Here is a 10,266-nt window from a genome sequence, read left to right as displayed (position 1 = left end):
AGAACTTTTCGTGGTTTTGTTGGTTTTCAGCAAATGAACATACTTCAGCGAGCTGGAAGTTTTTTCTTTAACAGCGTCAGATTTTATCTTAAAATACAAGAACATTTCGTGGTTCTTGTCAATTTTTGTTGGTTTTGATCTGATGAACTTATTTCAGTCAGCCAGATCTTTCTTCTTTAATGCAAAAAGATTTTATCTTCAAATGCAAGAACTTTTCGTGGTTTTGTTGTTTTTCAGCAAATGAACATATTTCAGCGAGCTGGAAGTTTTTTCTTTAATAGTGTCAGATTTTATCTTAAAATACAAGAACATTTCGTGGTTCTTGTCAATTTTTGTTGCTTTTCATCTCATGAACTTATTTCAGTCAGCCAGATCTTTCTTCTTCAAAGCAAAAAGATTTTATCTTCAAATACAAGATCTTTTCGTGATTTTTTTGGTTTTCAGCAAATGAGCATATTTCAGCGAGTGAGAAGTTTTTTCTTCAATAGCGTAAGGTTTTATCATAAAATACAAGAACTTTTCGTGGTTCTTGTCAATTTTTGTTGGTTTTCATCGAATGAACTTATTTCAGTCAGCTCGATCTTTCTTCTTCAAAGCGAAAAGATTTTATCTTCAAATACAAGAACTTTACGTGGTTTTGTTGGTTTTCAGCAAATGAACATATTTCAGCGAGCCAGAAGTTTTTTCTTTAATAGCGTCAGATTTTATCTTAAAATACAAGAACATTTCGTGGTTCTTGTCAATTTTTGTTGGTTTTCGTCCAATGAACTTATTTCAGTCAGCCAGATCATTCTTCTTCAATGCAAAAAGATTTTATCTTCAAATGCAAGAACTTTTCGTGGTTTTGTTGGTTTTCAGCAATTGAACATATTTCAGCGAGCTGGAAGTTTTTTCTTTAATAGCGGAAGGTTTTATCTTAAAATACAAGAACATTTCGTGGTTCTTGTCAATTTTTGTTGGTTTTCATCTCATGAACTTCTTTCAGTCAACTTGATCTTTCTTCTTCAAAGCGAAAAGATTTTATCTTCAAATACAAGAACTTTTCGTGGTTTTGTTGGTTTTCAGCAAATGAACATATTTCAGCGAGCCAGAAGTTTTTTCTTTCATAGCGTCAGATTTTATCTTAAAATACAAGAACATTTCGTGGTTCTTGTCAATTTTTGTTGGTTTTCGTCTAATGAACTTATTTCAGTCAGCCAGATCTTTCTTCTTCAATCAAAAAGATTTTAGCTTCAAATGCAAGAACTTTTCGTGGTTTTGTTGGTTTTCAGCAATTGAACATATTTCAGCGAGCTGGAAGTTTTTTCTTTAATAGCGGAAGGTTTTATCTTAAAATACAAGAACATTTCGTGGTTCTTGTCAATTTTTGTTGGTTTTCATCGAATGAACTTATTTCAGTCAGCTCGATCTTTCTTCTTCAAAGCGAAAAGATTTTATCTTCAAATACAAGAACTTTTCGTGGTTTTGTTGGTTTTCAGCAAATGAACATATTTCAGCGAGCCAGAAGTTTTTTCTTTAATAGCGTCAGATTTTATCTTAAAATACAAGAACATTTCGTGGTTCTTGTCAATTTTTGTTGGTTTTCATCTAATGAACTTATTTCAGTTAGCTAGATCTTTCTTCTTCAAAGCAAAAAGATTTTATCTTCAAATACAAGAAATTTTCGTGGTTTTGTTGGTTTTCAGCAAATGAACATATTTCAGCGAGCTCGAAGTTTTTTCTTTAATAGTGTCAGATTTTATCTTAAAATACAAGAACATTTCGTGGTTCTTGTCAATTTTTGTTGGTTTTCATCTGATGAACTTATTTCAGTCAGCCAGATCTTTCTTCTTCAAAGCAAAAAGATTTTATCTTCAAATACAAGATCTTTTCGTGTTTTTTTTGGTTTTCAGCAAATGAGCATATTTCAGCGAGTGAGAAGTTTTTTCTTTAATAGCGTAAGGTTTTATCATAAAATACAAGAACTTTTCGTGGTTCTTGTCAATTTTTGTTGGTTTTCATCGAATGAACTTATTTCAGTCAGCTCGATCTTTCTTCTTCAAAGCGAAAAGATTTTATCTTCAAATACAAGAACTTTTCGTGGTTTTGTTGGTTTTCAGCAAATGAACATATTTCAGCGAGCCAGAAGTTTTTTCTTTAATAGCGTCAGATTTTATCTTAAAATACAAGAACATTTCGTGGTTCTTGTCAATTTTTGTTGGTTTTCATCTGATGAACTTATTTCAGTCAGCTAGATCTTTCTTCTTCAAAGCAAAAAGATTTTATCTTCAAATACAAGAACTTTTCGTGGTTTTGTTGGTTTTCAGCAAATGAACATATTTCAGCGAGCCGGAAGTTTTTTCTTTAATAGCGTCAGATTTTATCTTAAAATACAAGAACATTTCGTGGTTCTTGTCAATTTTTGTTGGTTTTCGTCCAATGAACTTATTTCAGTCAGCCAGATCATTCTTCTTCAATGCAAAAAGATTTTATCTTCAAATGCAAGAACTTTTCGTGGTTTTGTTGGTTTTCAGCAATTGAACATATTTCAGCGAGCTGGAAGTTTTTTCTTTAATAGCGGAAGGTTTTATCTTAAAATACAAGAACATTTCGTGGTTCTTGTCAATTTTTGTTGGTTTTCATCTAATGAACTTATTTCAGTTAGCTCGATCTTTCTTCTTCAAAGCGAAAAGATTTTATCTTCAAATACAAGAACTTTTCGTGGTTTTGTTGGTTTTCAGCAAATGAACATATTTCAGCGAGCCAGAAGTTTTTTCTTTAATAGCGTCAGATTTTATCTTAAAATACAAGAACATTTCGTGGTTCTTGTCAATTTTTGTTGGTTTTCATCTGATGAACTTATTTCAGTCAGCTAGATCTTTCTTCTTCAAAGCAAAAAGATTTTATCTTCAAATACAAGAACTTTTCGTGGTTTTGTTGGTTTTCAGCAAATGAACATATTTCAGCGAGCTGGAAGTTTTTTCTTTAAAAGCGTCAGATTTTATCTTAAAATACAAGAACATTTCATGGTTCTTGTCAATTTTTGTTGGTTTTGATCTGATGAACTTATTTCAGTCAGCCAGATCTTTCTTCTTTAATGCAAAAAGATTTTATCTTCAAATGCAAGAACTTTTCGTGATTTTGTTGGTTTTCAGCAAATGAACATATCTCAGCGAGCTGGAAGATTTTTCTTTAATAGTGTCAGATTTTATCTTAAAATACAAGAACATTTCGTGGTTCTTGTCAATTTTTGTTGGTTTTCATCTAATGAACTTATTTCAGTCAGCCAGATCTTTCTTCTTCAAAGCAAAAAGATTTTATCTTCAAATACAAGATCTTTTCGTGTTTTTTTTGGTTTTCAGCAAATGAGCATATTTCAGCGAGTGAGAAGTTTTTTCTTTAATAGCGTAAGGTTTTATCATAAAATACAAGAACTTTTCGTGGTTCTTGTCAATTTTTGTTGGTTTTCATCGAATGAACTTATTTCAGTCAGCTGGATCTTTCTTCTTCAAAGCGAAAAGATTTTATCTTCAAATACAAGAACTTTACGTGGTTTTGTTGGTTTTCAGCAAATGAACATATTTCAGCGAGCCAGAAGTTTTTTCTTTAATAGCGTCAGATTTTATCTTAAAATACAAGAACATTTCGTGGTTCTTGTCAATTTTTGTTGGTTTTCGTCTAATGAACTTATTTCAGTCAGCCAGATCATTCTTCTTCAATGCAAAAAGATTTTATCTTCAAATGCAAGAACTTTTCGTGGTTTTGTTGGTTTTCAGCAATTGAACATATTTCAGCGAGCTGGAAGTTTTTTCTTTAATAGCGGAAGGTTTTATCTTAAAATACAAGAACATTTCGTGGTTCTTGTCAATTTTTGTTGGTTTTCGTCTAATGAACTTATTTCAGTCAGCCAGATCTTTCTTCTTCAATGCAAAAAGATTTTATCTTCAAATGCAAGAACTTTTCGTGGTTTTGTTGGTTTTCAGCAAATGAACATATTTCAGCGAGCTGGAAGTTTTTTCTTTAATAGCGTCAGATTTTATCTTAAAATACAAGAACATTTCGTGGTTCTTGTCAATTTTTGTTGGTTTTCATCTAATGAACTTATTTCAGTCAGCTAGATCTTTCTTCTTCAAAGCAAAAAGATTTTATCTTCAAATACAAGAACTTTTCGTGGTTTTGTTGGTTTTCAGCAAATGAACATATTTCAGCGAGCTCGAAGTTTTTTCTTCAATGGCGTCAGATTTTATCTTAAAATACAAGAACATTTCGTGGTTCTTGTCATTTTTTGTTGGTTTTCATCTGATGAACTTATTTCAGTCAGCTAGATCTTTCTTCTTCGAAGCAAAAAGATTTTATCTTCAAATACAAGAACTTTTCGTGGTTTTGTTGGTTTTCAGCAAATGAACATACTTCAGCGAGCTGGAAGTTTTTTCTTTAACAGCGTCAGATTTTATCTTAAAATACAAGAACATTTCGTGGTTCTTGTCAATTTTTGTTGGTTTTGATCTGATGAACTTATTTCAGTCAGCCAGATCTTTCTTCTTTAATGCAAAAAGATTTTATCTTCAAATGCAAGAACTTTTCGTGGTTTTGTTGTTTTTCAGCAAATGAACATATTTCAGCGAGCTGGAAGTTTTTTCTTTAATAGTGTCAGATTTTATCTTAAAATACAAGAACATTTCGTGGTTCTTGTCAATTTTTGTTGCTTTTCATCTCATGAACTTATTTCAGTCAGCCAGATCTTTCTTCTTCAAAGCAAAAAGATTTTATCTTCAAATACAAGATCTTTTCGTGATTTTTTTGGTTTTCAGCAAATGAGCATATTTCAGCGAGTGAGAAGTTTTTTCTTCAATAGCGTAAGGTTTTATCATAAAATACAAGAACTTTTCGTGGTTCTTGTCAATTTTTGTTGGTTTTCATCGAATGAACTTATTTCAGTCAGCTCGATCTTTCTTCTTCAAAGCGAAAAGATTTTATCTTCAAATACAAGAACTTTACGTGGTTTTGTTGGTTTTCAGCAAATGAACATATTTCAGCGAGCCAGAAGTTTTTTCTTTAATAGCGTCAGATTTTATCTTAAAATACAAGAACATTTCGTGGTTCTTGTCAATTTTTGTTGGTTTTCGTCTAATGAACTTATTTCAGTCAGCCAGATCATTCTTCTTCAATGCAAAAAGATTTTATCTTCAAATGCAAGAACTTTTCGTGGTTTTGTTGGTTTTCAGCAATTGAACATATTTCAGCGAGCTGGAAGTTTTTTCTTTAATAGCGGAAGGTTTTATCTTAAAATACAAGAACATTTCGTGGTTCTTGTCAATTTTTGTTGGTTTTCATCTCATGAACTTCTTTCAGTCAACTTGATCTTTCTTCTTCAAAGCGAAAAGATTTTATCTTCAAATACAAGAACTTTTCGTGGTTTTGTTGGTTTTCAGCAAATGAACATATTTCAGCGAGCTGGAAGTTTTTTCTTTAATAGCGTCAGATTTTATCTTAAAATACAAGAACATTTCGTGGTTCCTGTCAATTTTTGTTGGTTTTCATCTAATGAACTTATTTCAGTCAGCTAGATCTTTCTTCTTTAATGCAAAAAGATTTTATCTTCAAATGCAAGATCTTTTCGTGGTTTTGTTGGTTTTCAGCAAATGAACATATTTCAGCGAGCTGGAAGTTTTTTTCTTTAATAGTGTCAGATTTTATCTTAAAATACAAGAACATTTCGTGGTTCTTGTCAATTTTTGTTGGTTTTCATCTAATGAACTTATTTCAGTCAGCCAGATCTTTCTTCTTCAAAGCAAAAAGATTTTATCTTCAAATACAAGATCTTTTCGTGTTTTTTTTGGTTTTCAGCAAATGAGCATATTTCAGCGAGTGAGAAGTTTTTTCTTGAATAGCGTAAGGTTTTATCATAAAATACAAGAACTTTTCGTGGTTCTTGTCAATTTTTGTTGGTTTTCATCGAATGAACTTATTTCAGTCAGCTCGATCTTTCTTCTTCAAAGCGAAAAGATTTTATCTTCAAATACAAGAACTTTTCGTGGTTTTGTTGGTTTTCAGCAAATGAACATATTTCAGCGAGCCAGAAGTTTTTTCTTTAATAGCGTCAGATTTTATCTTAAAATACAAGAACATTTCGTGGTTCTTGTCAATTTTTGTTGGTTTTCATCTAATGAACTTATTTCAGTCAGCTAGATCTTTCTTCTTCAAAGCAAAAAGATTTTATCTTCAAATACAAGAAATTTTCGTGGTTTTGTTGGTTTTCAGCAAATGAACATATTTCAGCGAGCCAGAAGTTTTTTCTTTAATAGCGTCAGATTTTATCTTAAAATACAAGAACATTTCGTGGTTCTTGTCAATTTTTGTTGGTTTTCATCTGATGAACTTATTTCAGTCAGCTAGATCTTTCTTCTTCAAAGCAAAAAGATTTTATCTTCAAATACAAGAACTTTTCGTGGTTTTGTTGGTTTTCAGCAAATGAACATACTTCAGCGAGCTGGAAGTTTTTTCTTTAATAGTGTCAGATTTTATCTTAAAATACAAGAACATTTCGTGGTTCTTGTCAATTTTTGTTGGTTTTCATCTCATGAACTTATTTCAGTCAGCCAGATCTTTCTTCTTCAAAGCAAAAAGATTTGATCTTCAAATACAAGATCTTTTCGTGTTTTTTTTGGTTTTCAGCAAATGAGCATATTTCAGCGAGTGAGAAGTTTTTTCTTCAATAGCGTAAGGTTTTATCATAAAATACAAGAACTTTTCGTGGTTCTTGTCAATTTTTGTTGGTTTTCATCGAATGAACTTATTTCAGTCAGCTGGATCTTTCTTCTTTAATGCAAAAAGATTTTATCTTCAAATGCAAGAACTTTTCGTGATTTTGTTGGTTTTCAGCAAATGAACATATCTCAGCGAGCTGGAAGATTTTTCTTTAATAGTGTCAGATTTTATCTTAAAATACAAGAACATTTCGTGGTTCTTGTCAATTTTTGTTGGTTTTCATCTAATGAACTTATTTCAGTCAGCCAGATCTTTCTTCTTCAAAGCAAAAAGATTTTATCTTCAAATACAAGATCTTTTCGTGTTTTTTTTGGTTTTCAGCAAATGAGCATATTTCAGCGAGTGAGAAGTTTTTTCTTTAATAGCGTAAGGTTTTATCATAAAATACAAGAACTTTTCGTGGTTCTTGTCAATTTTTGTTGGTTTTCATCGAATGAACTTATTTCAGTCAGCTGGATCTTTCTTCTTCAAAGCGAAAAGATTTTATCTTCAAATACAAGAACTTTACGTGGTTTTGTTGGTTTTCAGCAAATGAACATATTTCAGCGAGCCAGAAGTTTTTTCTTTAATAGCGTCAGATTTTATCTTAAAATACAAGAACATTTCGTGGTTCTTGTCAATTTTTGTTGGTTTTCGTCTAATGAACTTATTTCAGTCAGCCAGATCATTCTTCTTCAATGCAAAAAGATTTTATCTTCAAATGCAAGAACTTTTCGTGGTTTTGTTGGTTTTCAGCAATTGAACATATTTCAGCGAGCTGGAAGTTTTTTCTTTAATAGCGGAAGGTTTTATCTTAAAATACAAGAACATTTCGTGGTTCTTGTCAATTTTTGTTGGTTTTCGTCTAATGAACTTATTTCAGTCAGCCAGATCTTTCTTCTTCAATGCAAAAAGATTTTATCTTCAAATGCAAGAACTTTTCGTGGTTTTGTTGGTTTTCAGCAAATGAACATATTTCAGCGAGCTGGAAGTTTTTTCTTTAATAGCGTCAGATTTTATCTTAAAATACAAGAACATTTCGTGGTTCTTGTCAATTTTTGTTGGTTTTCATCTAATGAACTTATTTCAGTCAGCTAGATCTTTCTTCTTCAAAGCAAAAAGATTTTATCTTCAAATACAAGAACTTTTCGTGGTTTTGTTGGTTTTCAGCAAATGAACATATTTCAGCGAGCTCGAAGTTTTTTCTTCAATGGCGTCAGATTTTATCTTAAAATACAAGAACATTTCGTGGTTCTTGTCATTTTTTGTTGGTTTTCATCTGATGAACTTATTTCAGTCAGCTAGATCTTTCTTCTTCGAAGCAAAAAGATTTTATCTTCAAATACAAGAACTTTTCGTGGTTTTGTTGGTTTTCAGCAAATGAACATACTTCAGCGAGCTGGAAGTTTTTTCTTTAACAGCGTCAGATTTTATCTTAAAATACAAGAACATTTCGTGGTTCTTGTCAATTTTTGTTGGTTTTGATCTGATGAACTTATTTCAGTCAGCCAGATCTTTCTTCTTTAATGCAAAAAGATTTTATCTTCAAATGCAAGAACTTTTCGTGGTTTTGTTGTTTTTCAGCAAATGAACATATTTCAGCGAGCTGGAAGTTTTTTCTTTAATAGTGTCAGATTTTATCTTAAAATACAAGAACATTTCGTGGTTCTTGTCAATTTTTGTTGCTTTTCATCTCATGAACTTATTTCAGTCAGCCAGATCTTTCTTCTTCAAAGCAAAAAGATTTTATCTTCAAATACAAGATCTTTTCGTGATTTTTTTGGTTTTCAGCAAATGAGCATATTTCAGCGAGTGAGAAGTTTTTTCTTCAATAGCGTAAGGTTTTATCATAAAATACAAGAACTTTTCGTGGTTCTTGTCAATTTTTGTTGGTTTTCATCTCATGAACTTATTTCAGTCAGCTCGATCTTTCTTCTTCAAAGCGAAAAGATTTTATCTTCAAATACAAGAACTTTACGTGGTTTTGTTGGTTTTCAGCAAATGAACATATTTCAGCGAGCCAGAAGTTTTTTCTTTAATAGCGTCAGATTTTATCTTAAAATACAAGAACATTTCGTGGTTCTTGTCAATTTTTGTTGGTTTTCGTCTAATGAACTTATTTCAGTCAGCCAGATCATTCTTCTTCAATGCAAAAAGATTTTATCTTCAAATGCAAGAACTTTTCGTGGTTTTGTTGGTTTTCAGCAATTGAACATATTTCAGCGAGCTGGAAGTTTTTTCTTTAATAGCGGAAGGTTTTATCTTAAAATACAAGAACATTTCGTGGTTCTTGTCAATTTTTGTTGGTTTTCATCTCATGAACTTCTTTCAGTCAACTTGATCTTTCTTCTTCAAAGCGAAAAGATTTTATCTTCAAATACAAGAACTTTTCGTGGTTTTGTTGGTTTTCAGCAAATGAACATATTTCAGCGAGCTGGAAGTTTTTTCTTTAATAGCGTCAGATTTTATCTTAAAATACAAGAACATTTCGTGGTTCCTGTCAATTTTTGTTGGTTTTCATCTAATGAACTTATTTCAGTCAGCTAGATCTTTCTTCTTTAATGCAAAAAGATTTTATCTTCAAATGCAAGATCTTTTCGTGGTTTTGTTGGTTTTCAGCAAATGAACATATTTCAGCGAGCTGGAAGTTTTTTTCTTTAATAGTGTCAGATTTTATCTTAAAATACAAGAACATTTCGTGGTTCTTGTCAATTTTTGTTGGTTTTCATCTAATGAACTTATTTCAGTCAGCCAGATCTTTCTTCTTCAAAGCAAAAAGATTTTATCTTCAAATACAAGATCTTTTCGTGTTTTTTTTGGTTTTCAGCAAATGAGCATATTTCAGCGAGTGAGAAGTTTTTTCTTGAATAGCGTAAGGTTTTATCATAAAATACAAGAACTTTTCGTGGTTCTTGTCAATTTTTGTTGGTTTTCATCGAATGAACTTATTTCAGTCAGCTCGATCTTTCTTCTTCAAAGCGAAAAGATTTTATCTTCAAATACAAGAACTTTTCGTGGTTTTGTTGGTTTTCAGCAAATGAACATATTTCAGCGAGCCAGAAGTTTTTTCTTTAATAGCGTCAGATTTTATCTTAAAATACAAGAACATTTCGTGGTTCTTGTCAATTTTTGTTGGTTTTCATCTAATGAACTTATTTCAGTCAGCTAGATCTTTCTTCTTCAAAGCAAAAAGATTTTATCTTCAAATACAAGAAATTTTCGTGGTTTTGTTGGTTTTCAGCAAATGAACATATTTCAGCGAGCCAGAAGTTTTTTCTTTAATAGCGTCAGATTTTATCTTAAAATACAAGAACATTTCGTGGTTCTTGTCAATTTTTGTTGGTTTTCATCTGATGAACTTATTTCAGTCAGCTAGATCTTTCTTCTTCAAAGCAAAAAGATTTTATCTTCAAATACAAGAACTTTTCGTGGTTTTGTTGGTTTTCAGCAAATGAACATACTTCAGCGAGCTGGAAGTTTTTTCTTTAATAGTGTCAGATTTTATCTTAAAATACAAGAACATTTCGTGGTTCTTGTCAA

This window comes from Heptranchias perlo, unplaced genomic scaffold, assembly GCF_035084215.1.
Source record: "Heptranchias perlo isolate sHepPer1 unplaced genomic scaffold, sHepPer1.hap1 HAP1_SCAFFOLD_125, whole genome shotgun sequence".
In the NCBI taxonomy this organism is placed as follows: Eukaryota; Metazoa; Chordata; class Chondrichthyes; order Hexanchiformes; family Hexanchidae; genus Heptranchias; species Heptranchias perlo.
Note: the sequence above shows the minus strand (reverse complement) of the source record.